This window comes from Oncorhynchus keta, chromosome 31, assembly GCF_023373465.1.
Source record: "Oncorhynchus keta strain PuntledgeMale-10-30-2019 chromosome 31, Oket_V2, whole genome shotgun sequence".
Taxonomy (NCBI): domain Eukaryota; kingdom Metazoa; phylum Chordata; class Actinopteri; order Salmoniformes; family Salmonidae; genus Oncorhynchus; species Oncorhynchus keta.
Genome location: NC_068451.1, coordinates 31,456 through 43,826, shown reverse-complemented (window position 1 = coordinate 43,826; position 12,371 = coordinate 31,456). Strand labels below are relative to the sequence as shown.

At 40.6% G+C, this 12,371-nt stretch overlaps 1 protein-coding gene across 8 annotated transcripts in view; it reads right to left on the bottom strand.

Moving 5' to 3' along the window:
* LOC118364159 (polycomb protein SCMH1-like) overlaps window positions 1-12,371 on the bottom strand; it is a 41,400-nt gene that overhangs the window by 9,275 nt on the left and 19,754 nt on the right. The window lies entirely within an intron of this gene.

Here is a 12,371-nt window from a genome sequence, read left to right as displayed (position 1 = left end):
AGGACTACATATACAAATTCCAATCTAGACACCGTTGACCTATCGCACACAACAAACTATACCTGCCTCAGCTTAAACATCAGCACCACAGGTAACAAAAAAAATGAAAAGCTGAAATGTCTTGAGTCAATAAGTATTCAACCCCTTTGTTAAGGCAAGCCTAAATAAGTTCAGGAGTAAACATTTGCTTAACAAGTCACATAATAAGTTGCATGTGTGCAATAATAGTGTTTAACATTATTTTAAATGAATACATCTCTGTGCCCCACACATACAGATACTTGTAAGGTCCCTCAGTCGAGCAGTGAATTTCAAACACAGATACAACCACCAAAACCACTGACCAAGATTTTCCAATGCCTCGCAAAGGGTACCTATTGGTAGATAGGTTAAAAAAAAAAAAAAAAAATGTTAAAAAGCAAACATTGAATATCCATTTGAGGATGGCAAAGTTATTAATTACACTTTGGATGATATATCAATAACCCCAGTCATGATTTTCAAACTTTCCATAACAAAACCATCACCTATTGAGATGAACTTGGAGAAGAGTCCCCTCAGCAAGTTGGTCCTGGGGCTCTGTTCACAAACACACCCCACAGGGCCCCAGGACAGCAACACAACTAGACCCAACCAAATCATGAGAAAACAAAACGATAATTACTTGACACATTGGAAAGAATTTACGAAACAACTGAGCAAACTGCAATGCTATTTGGCCCAGAATGCCTAACCACTGTGACTGACCCAAAATTAAGGAAAGATTTGACTATGTACAGACTCAGTGAGCATAGCCTTGCTATTGAGAGGCCACCGTAGGCAGACCTGACTTTAGGTAGTGCAGCTCGGTTTCCACCTCATTTTATGGGCTATGTGCACACTGCGCACAAAATGAGGTGGAAACCGAGCTGCACTTCCTAACCTTCTGACAAATGTATGACCATATTAGAGACACATATTTCCCTCAGATTACACCGACCTACAAAGAATTTGAAAACAAATGAATTGTTTTATTAACTCCCATATCTATTAGGTGAAATACCACAGTGTGCCATCACAGCAGCAAGATGTGTGACCTGTTGCCACAAGAAAAAGGGCAACAAGTTAAGAACAACCACCATTGTAAATACAACACATATTTCTGTTTATTTATTTTTCCCTTTTGTACATTGTTACAACTCCATACATAACCATAATATACCATTTGAAATGTCTCTACTCTTTCGAAACTTTTCTGAGTCAATATTTACCGTTCTTTTCTGATTGTTTATTTTACTTTTGTTTATTATAGATTCACTTGCTTTGACAATGTAAACATACAGTATGTTTCTCATGCCAATAAAGCCCTTTGGATAGAATTGAGAGAATTCTTCACTGAGATAGATATCAATGGCAGAACTTGCAATGAGTGATACAATGCGGACACTCGCACATGACTTAGCCTGTGGGGCAATATACCAGACCTGGGTTCAAATACACGTGTATTTGAGTATCTGGTATTTAAAAATACTTTTTCTGTTTGAGTATTTTCAAATACACAGATTAAAACAATTACTCTTATTTGATTATTTGAATGGTTATTTGTAAACAAATTTTAAAAACTCATTTACTATTTCCAAATACTTATTTCAAATACTATTTTCAAATACCTGGGTTAAATGCATGGGAGTGTATTTGAGCCATTTCCAAATACATTAAAATACATTAAAATATTCAACTTCAAATATAATATATTAGAATACTTAATTCACTTACATTTTAGTAATTTAGAAGATACTCTGAAGAGGTAGGGTTTCACATGTTTTCGGGAAGAAAATACAATGCTGTTCTAGCTTCAGGGGGAAGCTGGTTCCACCATTGTGGTGAAAGGACAGAGAAGAGCTTGGACTGGGCTGGTGGGAGCTGCCAAGAGACCAGAGGTACATTGAATGTATGTGAAAGTAATTGAGACATTTGAAATAGTATTTGAACCCAGGTTTGTAAAATACACACACCCATAATGGCACGCACCAAAATAAAGTCTGCAGGTTATAAATATACTCATGGACACATGAGACACAGTGCCTATCATATGTATTCACCCCCACTTGGATTTTCTTCACATTTTGTGGCGTTGCAAAGGGGCATTAAAATGGATTATATTGTGATTTTTTTTGTCACAAATCTACACAAAATACTCTTAATGTCAAAGTGAAAAGAGCATTTTATAAATTACTACAAATGAACACAAAATAAATAACAAAAACGTCTTGGTTATATAAGTATACATTTTTTTATGGCAAGTCTAAATAAATTCAGGTGTAAAAATGTGCTTAACAAATCACATAATAGTTTGCATGGGGGTAACATGATTTTTGAATGACTACACCATCTACACTACACGACCAAAAGTATGTGGACATCTGCTCGTCGAACATCTCATTCAAAAATCATGGGCATTAATATGGAGTTGGTCCCCCCTTTGCTGCTATAACAGCCTCCACTTTTCTGGCAAAAGCTAGATGTTGGAATATTGCTGCGAGGACTTGCTTCCATTCAGGCACAAGAGCATTAGTGAGGTCAGGCACTGATGTTGGGCGATTTGGTCTGGCGCGAAGTCAGCGTTCGAATTCATCCAAAATGTGTTCGATGGGGTTGAGGTCAGGGCTCTGTGCAGGCCAGCCAAGTTATTCCACACCAATCTCGACAAACCATTTCTGTATGGACCTCGCTTTGTGCATGGAGGCGTTGTTATGCTGAAACAAGAAAGGGCTTTCCCCAAACTGTTGCCACAAAGTTGGAAGCACAGAATCGTCTAGAATGACGTTGTATGCTGTAGCGTTAACATTTCCCTTCACTGGAATTAAGGGGCCTAGCCCTAACCATTTAAAACAGCCCCAGACCATTATTGGCACTATAAATTGGGGTAGGTAGTGTTCTCCTGGCATCCGCCAAACCCAGATTCGTTCTTCCGACTGCCAGATGGTGAAGCGTTATTCATTACTCCAGAGAACCAGTTTCCACTGCTCCAGAGTCCAATGGCGAGCTTTACACCGCTTGGCATTGCGCATGGTGATCTTAGGCTTGTGTGCAGCTGCTCTGCCATGGAAACCCATTTCATGAAGTGAGGCACTTTGGAACTCGGTAGCGAGTGCTGCCACCGAAGACAGACGTTTTTTACGTGCTACTCGCTTCAGCACTCGGCGGTCCCGTTCTGTGAGCTTGTGTGGCCTACCACTTTGTGGCTGAGCCGTTGTTGCTCCTAGACTTTCCCACTTCACAATAACAGCACTTACAGTTGACCAGGGCAGCTCTAGCAGGGTAGAAATTTGATGAACTGACTTGTTGGAAAGGTGGCATCCTATGCCGGTGCCACGTTGAAAGCCACTGACCTCTTCAGTAAGGCCATTCTACTGCCAATGTTTGTGTATGGAGATTGCATCGCAGTGTGCACGATTTTATAAACCTGTCAGCAACGGGTGTGGAATCCGCTAATTTGAAGGGGTGTCCACATAATTCTGTATATATAGTGAATGTACCTCACACACTCAATTATCTTTAAGATCCCTCAGTTGAGTAGTGAATTCTAAGCACAGATTCAACCAAAAAGACTAGGGACCTTTCCAATGCCTTGCAAAGAAGGGCACCAATTGTTTACAAAGCAAACACTGAATATCCCTTTGACCATGGTGAAGTTATTAATTAGGCTTTGGATGGTGTAGCAATACAACCAGAACATGTGCAGAGCAGCTGGCTGGTGTGTTTACGGACATATTCAGTCTTTCCCTATCCCAGTATGTTGTCCACAATTGCAGGTAACTGAACTAAATTACTATCGCCCAGTAGCACTTACGTCATCATGAAGTGCTTTGAGGCTAGTTATGGATAATATCACCTCCACCTTATCCGACACACCCCCATCAGACACGCGATGCAAAAAGAAGGAAGTTACCCCACCTAAATAACGCAAAAGTTACATTTTAACATTCATGAGGAGAAGAGACAGTCAACGGACCATTTTGTGGTGCTGAAATGTAAAGCTGTGCGCAATCAATCGGAGGTGAACAGCGCCTGTTGTTGAAATTATAACCTAGCTAACTTGTTATGCATGTGGCGCACAGGAATATATATCTTCATTTTAATTTGACTTTATAAACAAGAGAGCTTATTTGCAGCCTATTTCTTCCGAGCCTTACATAAAATAACTTGGCTGAGGTAGGCTGCATTTTTCACAAGAAATAAATGTGGCCTAATAGAAGTGGACGTTTTTCCAATTGGGCCTGCTTACAATGGCAACTGGACAAAAATGTAGCATCCTACATAAAAACAATAATGTAAAGAAAAAAAGGTGACGTCTGCAAATGTCTGAATGTCTCGCGATAGCCTGCTCCTGTAATGACAGAACAGAAAATACTGTCAGCATGAGACCTAATAGCCTTGGATAAGTACTTAGTAGCCTATATGACTTAGTATTTGCTAAGTTACTTACTCAATGGGAAAAGTTGCATTTATCCTCGGACACGATCTTGTTGATGGTGGGTGAGCTGGATGTGATTTTGATACGCAGGCAGTCCTTGATTGACTTGTGTGAAATCCAGTTTCTGTCGTGAGTCTAGATTGCGTTCACAGAGGAAAAAGAGGACGCGCAGGTGTAAGTTGATCCACATAGCACATAAAATGCAAGTTTCTTTACTGTGCTGTATTCCTCTGAGTTTGCCACCCAAAACGCATTCAGGGACATGGCACTCCTGATTCTTCAATGTGTGTAAGCGCAGCCTTCCAGATGAAAAGTCGAAATCGAACTACTCAAGCTTCCTAGTAAAGGCCTCAAGTTTTTCCACCATGTCCACGACTGTTTTCCCTCTTCCTTGTAATAACTGCAGATTTAACCCGTTTAAAGTGACAGAACAGTTCAGCCAAAAACAGAACGGAGAGGAAATCCTCATTTTCCAGAATGCGAAGGTGGTCAGCTGCTGCACATATTTAGCTTTTTCTGAGAAAACCGACAATCTGGTCACGCAGCCCACAGAACCACTCCAGCGCTTTTCCTTTACCCAGCCAGCTATTCTGTCACAAGCTTGCGGAAAATAAGGTGTTGGGTGCTTGCTTCCAGACAAACTAAACACCGTATTTGCCTGCTTTGAGGATAATACAGTGCCACCGACGCGGCCCGCTACCAAGGACTGAGGGCCCACCCCCCTCCTTCTCCATGGCCGACGTGAGTAAGACATTTAAACGTGTTAACCCTCGCAAGGCTGCCAGCCCAGACAGAATCCCTTGCCATGTCCTCAGAAACTGCGCATACCAGCTGGCTGGTGTGTTTACGGACATACTCAATCTCTCCCTATCCCAGTCTGCTGTCCCCACATGCTTGAAGATGGCCACCATTGTTCCTGTAGCCAAGAAGGCTTAAAAACATCCTAACGATTGATTCCATACATCGTTTGACATGTTTCTAAAGGACTGTAATGGAACTTTTCAAGTTTTTGTCTGGATGAAATGCTCGCGCCTCATGAAGATGGATTACTGGGCTGAACACGCTAACAAGTGGCTATTTGGACAAAAATGATGGAACTTTATGGAACAAATCAGTCATTTATATATGATGTCCTATGAGGGTGGTGCGGTCTGCACAACGCATCACCAGGGGAAAACGACCTGCCCTCCAAGACACCTACAGCACCCGATGTCACAGGAAGGCCAAAAAGATCATCACAGACAACAACCACCCGAGCCACTGCCTGTTCATCCCGCTACCAGCCAGAAGGTGAGGTCAGTACAGGTGCATCAAAGCTGGGACCGAGAGACTGAAAAACAGGCCATCAGACTGTTAAACAGCCAAACTCGAAATCATTGGCCACTTTAACCTCTTGAAGCTTTCATTATTGGATAAAAAAACATGCCCGTTTAAAGCGCAATATTTTGTCACAAAAAGATGCTCGACTATGCATATAATTGACAGCTTTGGAAAGAAAACACTCTTACGTTTCCAAAACTGCAAAGATATTATCTGTGAGTGCCACAGAACGGATGCTACAGGCGAAACCAAGATGAAACTTCAAACAGGAAATTAGCAGGATTTTTGAGGCTCTGTTTTCCATTGTCTCCTTATATGGCTGTGAATGTGCCCTGAATGAACCTACGCTTTCTCTCGTTTGCCCAAGGTGTCTGCAGCATTGTGACGTATTTGTAGGCATATCATTGGAAGATTGGCCATAAGAGACTACATTTACCAGGTGTCCGCCCGGTGTCCTGCGTCGAAATTGGTGCGCAATCTCCAGCTGCAACCATTCTTTTTTTTATCCTGGTTGTGATCCATGTGATTGAGAGGAGAGAGGAGACTTCCAGGTAGAAATTAAAATTATGTGGACAATTTGGGAGTTTAAGAAACAAACATGCATGTAAATAATTCTCAATGAGACATTAAATAAGAACAATACAATCATAGCAATTTCAAATGAACATCGAAATGAAAACCCTTATTTTAGCCTATTAGTATTCTACCAGATGTATCATCGAAGAGATATGTGAAAAACACCTTGAGGATTGATTCTAAACAACGTTTACCATGTTTCAGTCGATATTATGGAGTTAATTTGGAAAAAAGTTCGGCGTTTTGATGACTGAATTTTCGGGGGTTTTTGGTAGCCAAACGTGACGCACAAAACGGCGCGATTTCTCCTGCACAAATAATCTTTCAGGAAAAACTGAACATTTGCTATCTAACTGAGAGTCTCCTCATTGAAAACATCCGAAGTTCTTCAAAGGTAAATTATTTTATTTGAATGCTTTTCTGGTTTTTGTGAAAATGTTGCCTGCTGAATGCTAACGCTAAATGCTACGCTAGCTATCAATACTGTTACACAAATACTTGTTTTGCTATGGTTGAGAAGCATATTTTTGAAAATCTGAGATGACAGTGTTGTTAACAAAAGGCTAAGCCTGAGAGCTAGCATATTTATTTCATTTCATTGGCGATTTTCATGAATAGTTAACGTTGTGTTATGCTAATGAGCTTGCGAATCGAATGACACTCCTGGATACAGGTTTTTTTCGTAGCTAAAAGTGATGAACAAACCTGAGCGATTTCTCCTAAACAAATAATCTTTCAGGAAAAACTGAACATTTGCTATCTAACAGAGTCTCCTCATTGAAAACACCAGAAGTTCTTCAAAGGTAAATTATTTTATTTGAATGCTTTTCTGATTTTTGTGAAAATGTTGCCTGCTGAATGCTAACGCTAAATGCTACGCTAGCTATCAATACTGTTACACAAATGCTTGTTTTGCTATGGTTGAGAAGCATATTTTTGAAAATCTGAGATGACAGTGTTGTTAACAAAAGGCTAAGCTTGAGAGCTAGCATATTTATTTAATTTCATTGGCGATTTTCATGAATAATTAACATTGCGTTATGGTAATGGGCTTGAGGCTGTAGTCACGATCCCGGATCCTGGCTGGCTCGACGCAAGATGTTAATAAAAGGATCACTCGTCACTTTAATAATGTTTACCTATCTTGCATTACTCATCTCATATGTATATACCGTATTTTACACCATCTATTGCATCTTGCCTACGCCGCTCGGTCATCGCTCATCCATATGTATATACGTATATTGTTATTCCACCCCTTAGTTTAGATGTGTGTATTAGGTAGTTGTGGAATTGTTAGATTTATTTATTTTTATTTATTTCACCTTTATTTAACCAGGTAGGCAAGTTGAGAACAAGTTCTCATTTACAATTGCGACCTGGCCAAGATAAAGCAAAGCAGTTCGACAGATACAACGACACATGGAGTAAAACAAACATACAGTCAATAATACAGTATAAACAAGTCTATATACGATGTGAGCAAATGAGGTGAGAAGGGAGGTAAAGGCAAAAAAGCCCATGGTGGCAAAGTAAATACAATATAGCAAGTAAAACACTGGAATGGTAGTTTTGCAATGGAAGAATGTGCAAAGTAGAAATAAAAATAATGGGGTGCAAAGGAGCAAAATAAATAAATAAATTAAATACAGTTGGGAAAGAGGTAGTTGTTTGGGCTAAATTATAGGTGGGCTATGTACAGGTGCAGTAATCTGTGAACTGCTCTGACAGTTGGTGCTTAAAGCTAGTTAGCGAGATAGGTGTTTCCAGTTTCAGAGATTTTTGTAGTTCGTTCCAGTCATTGGCAGCAGAGAACTGGAAGGAGAGGCAGCCAAAGAAAGAATTGGTTTTGGGGGTGACTAGAAAGATATACATGCTGGAGCGTGTGCTACAGGTGGGAGATGCTATGGTGACCAGCGAGCTGAGATAAGGGGGGACTTGACATCGCCAAAGTCGAGGATTGGTAGGATGGTCAGTTTTACAAGGGTATGTTTGGCAGCATGAGTGAAGGATGCTTTGTTGCAAAATAGGAAGCCAATTCTAGATTTAACTTTGGATTGGAGATGTTTGATATGGGTCTGGAAGGAGAGTTTACAGTCTAACCAGACACCTAAGTATTTGTAGTTGTCCACGTAATTCTAAGTCAGAGCCGTCCAGAGTAGTGATGTTGGACAGGCGGGTAGGTGCAGGTAGCGATCGGTTGAAGAGCATGCATTTAGTTTTACTTGTATTTAAGAGCAATTGGAGGCCACGGAAGGAGAGTTGTATGGCATTGAAGCTTGCCTGGAGGGTTGTTAACACAATGTCCAAAGAAGGGCCAGATGTATACAGACTGGTGTCGTCTGCGTAGAGGTGGTCCTTCTGTAGCTCAGTTGGTAGAGCATGGCGCTTGTAACGCCAGGGTAGTGGGTTCGATCCCCGGGACCACCCATACGTAGAATGTATGCACACATGACTGTAAGTCGCTTTGGATAAAAGCGTCTGCTAAATGGCATATATTATTATTTATATTATCAGAGACTCACCAGCAGCAAGAGCGACCTCATTGATGTATACAGAGAAGAGAGTCGGTCCAAGAATTGAACCCTGTGGCACCCCCATAGAGACTGCCAGAGGTCCGGACAGCAGACCCTCCGATTTGCCACACTGAACTCTTTCAGAGAAGTAGTTGGTGAACCAGGTGAGGCAATCATTTGAGAAACCAAGGCTGTCGAGTCTGCCGATGAGGATGTGGTGATTGACAGAGTCGAAAGCCTTGGCCAGATCAATGAATACAGCTGCACAGTAATGTTTCTTATCGATGGCGGTTAAGATATCGTTCAGGACCTTGAGCGTGGCTGAGGTGCACCCATGACCAGCTCTGAAACCAGATTGCATAGCAGAGAAGGTATGGTGAGATTCGAAATGGTCGGTAATCTGTTTGTTGACTTGGCTTTCGAAGACCTTAGAAAGGCATGGTAGGATAGATATAGGTCTGTAGCAGTTTGGGTCAAGAGTGTCCCCCCCTTTGAAGAGGGGGATGACCGTAGCTGCTTTCCAATCTTTGGGAATCTCAGACGACACGAAAGAGAGGTTGAACAGGCTAGTATTAGGGGTGGCAACAATTTCGGCAGACAATTTTAGAAACAAAGGGTCCAGATTGTCTAGCCCGGCTGATTTGTAGGGGTCCAGATTTTGCAGCTCTTTCAGAACATCAGCTGAACGGATTTGGGAGAAGGAGAAATGGGGAAGGCATGGACGAGGCGGCAGGCTGTTGATGCAGACAGGCGCTGTTTGACAGACGCTGTTATGCTATCCAAATAAAAAATTACCAAGAAACTGAAGATCTCGTACAACGCTGTGTGCTACTCCCTTCACAGAACAGCGCAAACAGTCTCTAACCAGAATAGAAAGAAGAGTGAGAGGCCTTGTTGCACAACTGAGAAAGATAACTACATTAATGTGTCTAGTTGGAGAAACAGACACCTCACAAGTCCTCAACTGGCCGCATCATTAAATAGTATATGCAACACACCAGTCTCAATGTCAACAGTGAAGAGACGATTCCGGGATACTGGCCTTCTAGGCACAGTTCCTCTGTCCAGTGTGTACTCAGTCTGAGATATTACTTTTTCTTTGCAACTCTGCCTAGAAGGCCAGCATCCCGGAGTCACCTCTTCACTGTTGACATTGATCAATGATCAATTACCCTTTTAAAATGATAAACTTGGATTAGCTAACACAATGTGCCATTGGAACACAGGAGTGATGATTGCTGATAATGGGGCCTCTGTACGCCTATGTAGATATTCCATTAAAAATCAGCTGTTTCCAGCTGCAATAGTTATTTACAACATGAACAATGTCTACACTGCATTTCTGATCAATTTGATATCTTAAATGGACAAAAAAAGTGCTTTTCTTTCAAAAAACAAGGACATTTCTAAGTGACCCCAAACTTTTGAATGGTAGTGTATACATACAGTACCAGTCAAAAGTTTGGACACACCTACTCATTCAAGGATTTGTCTTTATTTGTACTATTTTCTACATTTTAGAATAATAGTGAATACATCAAAACTACAAAATAACACATATGGTAATAACAAAAAAAAGTATTAAACAGATATATTTAGATTCTTCAAAGTAGCCACCCTTTGCCTTCATGACAGCTTTGCACACTTGGCATTCTCTCAACCAGCTTCATGAGGTAGTCACCTGGAATTCATTTCAATTAACAGGTGCGCCTTGTTAAAAGTTAATTTGTGGAATTTCTTTCCTTCTTAACTTAAAACCTCTACAGGATTGGTGGGTCCTCCTCATGCTAATCCCGTTAACAGTTGAGCTAACATAGGTTAACGGGATTAGTATGAGGTTGTAAGTAACATAACATTTTTTCCAGGACATAGACATATCTGATATTGGGAGAAAGCTTAAATTATTGTTAATCTAACTGCACTGTCCAATTTACATTAGCTATTACAGTAAAATAATACCATGCTATCGTTTGAGAATGCACAGTTATGAACTTGAAACTGTATTAATAAACCAATTACTGACATTTGGGCAGTCTTGTTATAACATTTTGAACTTAAATGCAATGGTTCATTGAATCAGTCTGACATTGCACATACACTGCTGCCATCTAGTGGCCAAAATCCAAATTTAGCCTGGGCTAGAATAATACATTATGGCCTTTGTCTTGCATTTCAAAGATGATGGTACAAGAAAATACAAAAAAAGCTTTGTATTATCTTTTACAAGATCGAATGTGTTATATTCTCCTAATTTAACATTTCCACAAACTTCAAAGTGTTTCTTTTCAAACGGTATCAAGAATATACATTTCCTTGCTTCAGGTCCTTCGCTACAGGCAGTTAGATTTGGGTATGTCATTTTAGGCTAAAATTGAAAAAAAAAAGGGTCAGACCCTTAAATGCGTTTGAGACAATCAGTTGTGTTGTGACATGGTAGAGGTGGTATACAGAAGATAGCCCTATTTGGTAAAATACCAAGTCCATATTATAGCAAGAACAGCTCAAATAAACATAGAGAAACTACAGTCCATCATTACTTTAAGACATGAAGGTCAGTCAATACGGAAAATTTAAAGAAAGCTTCGTCAAGTGCATTCTCAAAAACCATCAAGCACCATGATGAAACTGGCTCTAATGAGGACCGCCACAGGAATGGTTTTTGGTTCCAACCACCGTGTCTTTGTGAGACGCAGAGTAGGTGAACGGATGATCTCCACATGTGTAGTTCCCACCGTGAAGCATGGAGGTGGTGGTGTGATGGTGCATGCTGATGAACTTTTGGCTGGTACTGTATATTGCTTATATAATTTTCGAGATTAAAAAAACATTTTCAGTGTAAATTTATTGAACAACTAAAACTAGATATAAACTACAGTGCATTCGGAATGTATTCAGATCCCTTGACTTTTTCCACGTTGTTATGTTACAGCCTTAATCTAAAACGGATTAAATAAAAATCTACACACAATACCCCATAATGACAAAGCGAAAACAGGTTTTTAGAAATGTTAGCAAATGTATTAAAAAACAAAAACACCTTATTTACATAAGTATTCAGACCCTTCGATATGAGACTCAAAATTGAGCTCAGGTGCATCCTGTTTCCATTGATCATCCTTGAGATGTTTCTACAACTTGATTGGAGTCCAACTGTGGTAAATTCAATTGATTGGACATGATTTGGAAAAGGCACACATCTGTCTGTATAAAGGTCCCACAACTGACAATGCATGTCAGAGCAAAAACCAAGCCATGAGGTCGAAGGAATTGTCCGTAGAGCTCCGAGACAGGATTGTGTCAAGGCACAGATCTGGAGAAGGTTACCAAAAAATGGCTGAAGCATTGAAGGTCCCCAAGAACACAATGGCCTCCATCAATCTTAAATGTAAGAAGTTTGGAACCACCAAGACCCTTCCTAGAGCTGGCCGTCCGGCAGGCAAAACTGAGCAATCGGGGGAGAAGGGCCTTGGTCAGGGAGGTGACTAAGAACAAGAGGGTCACTT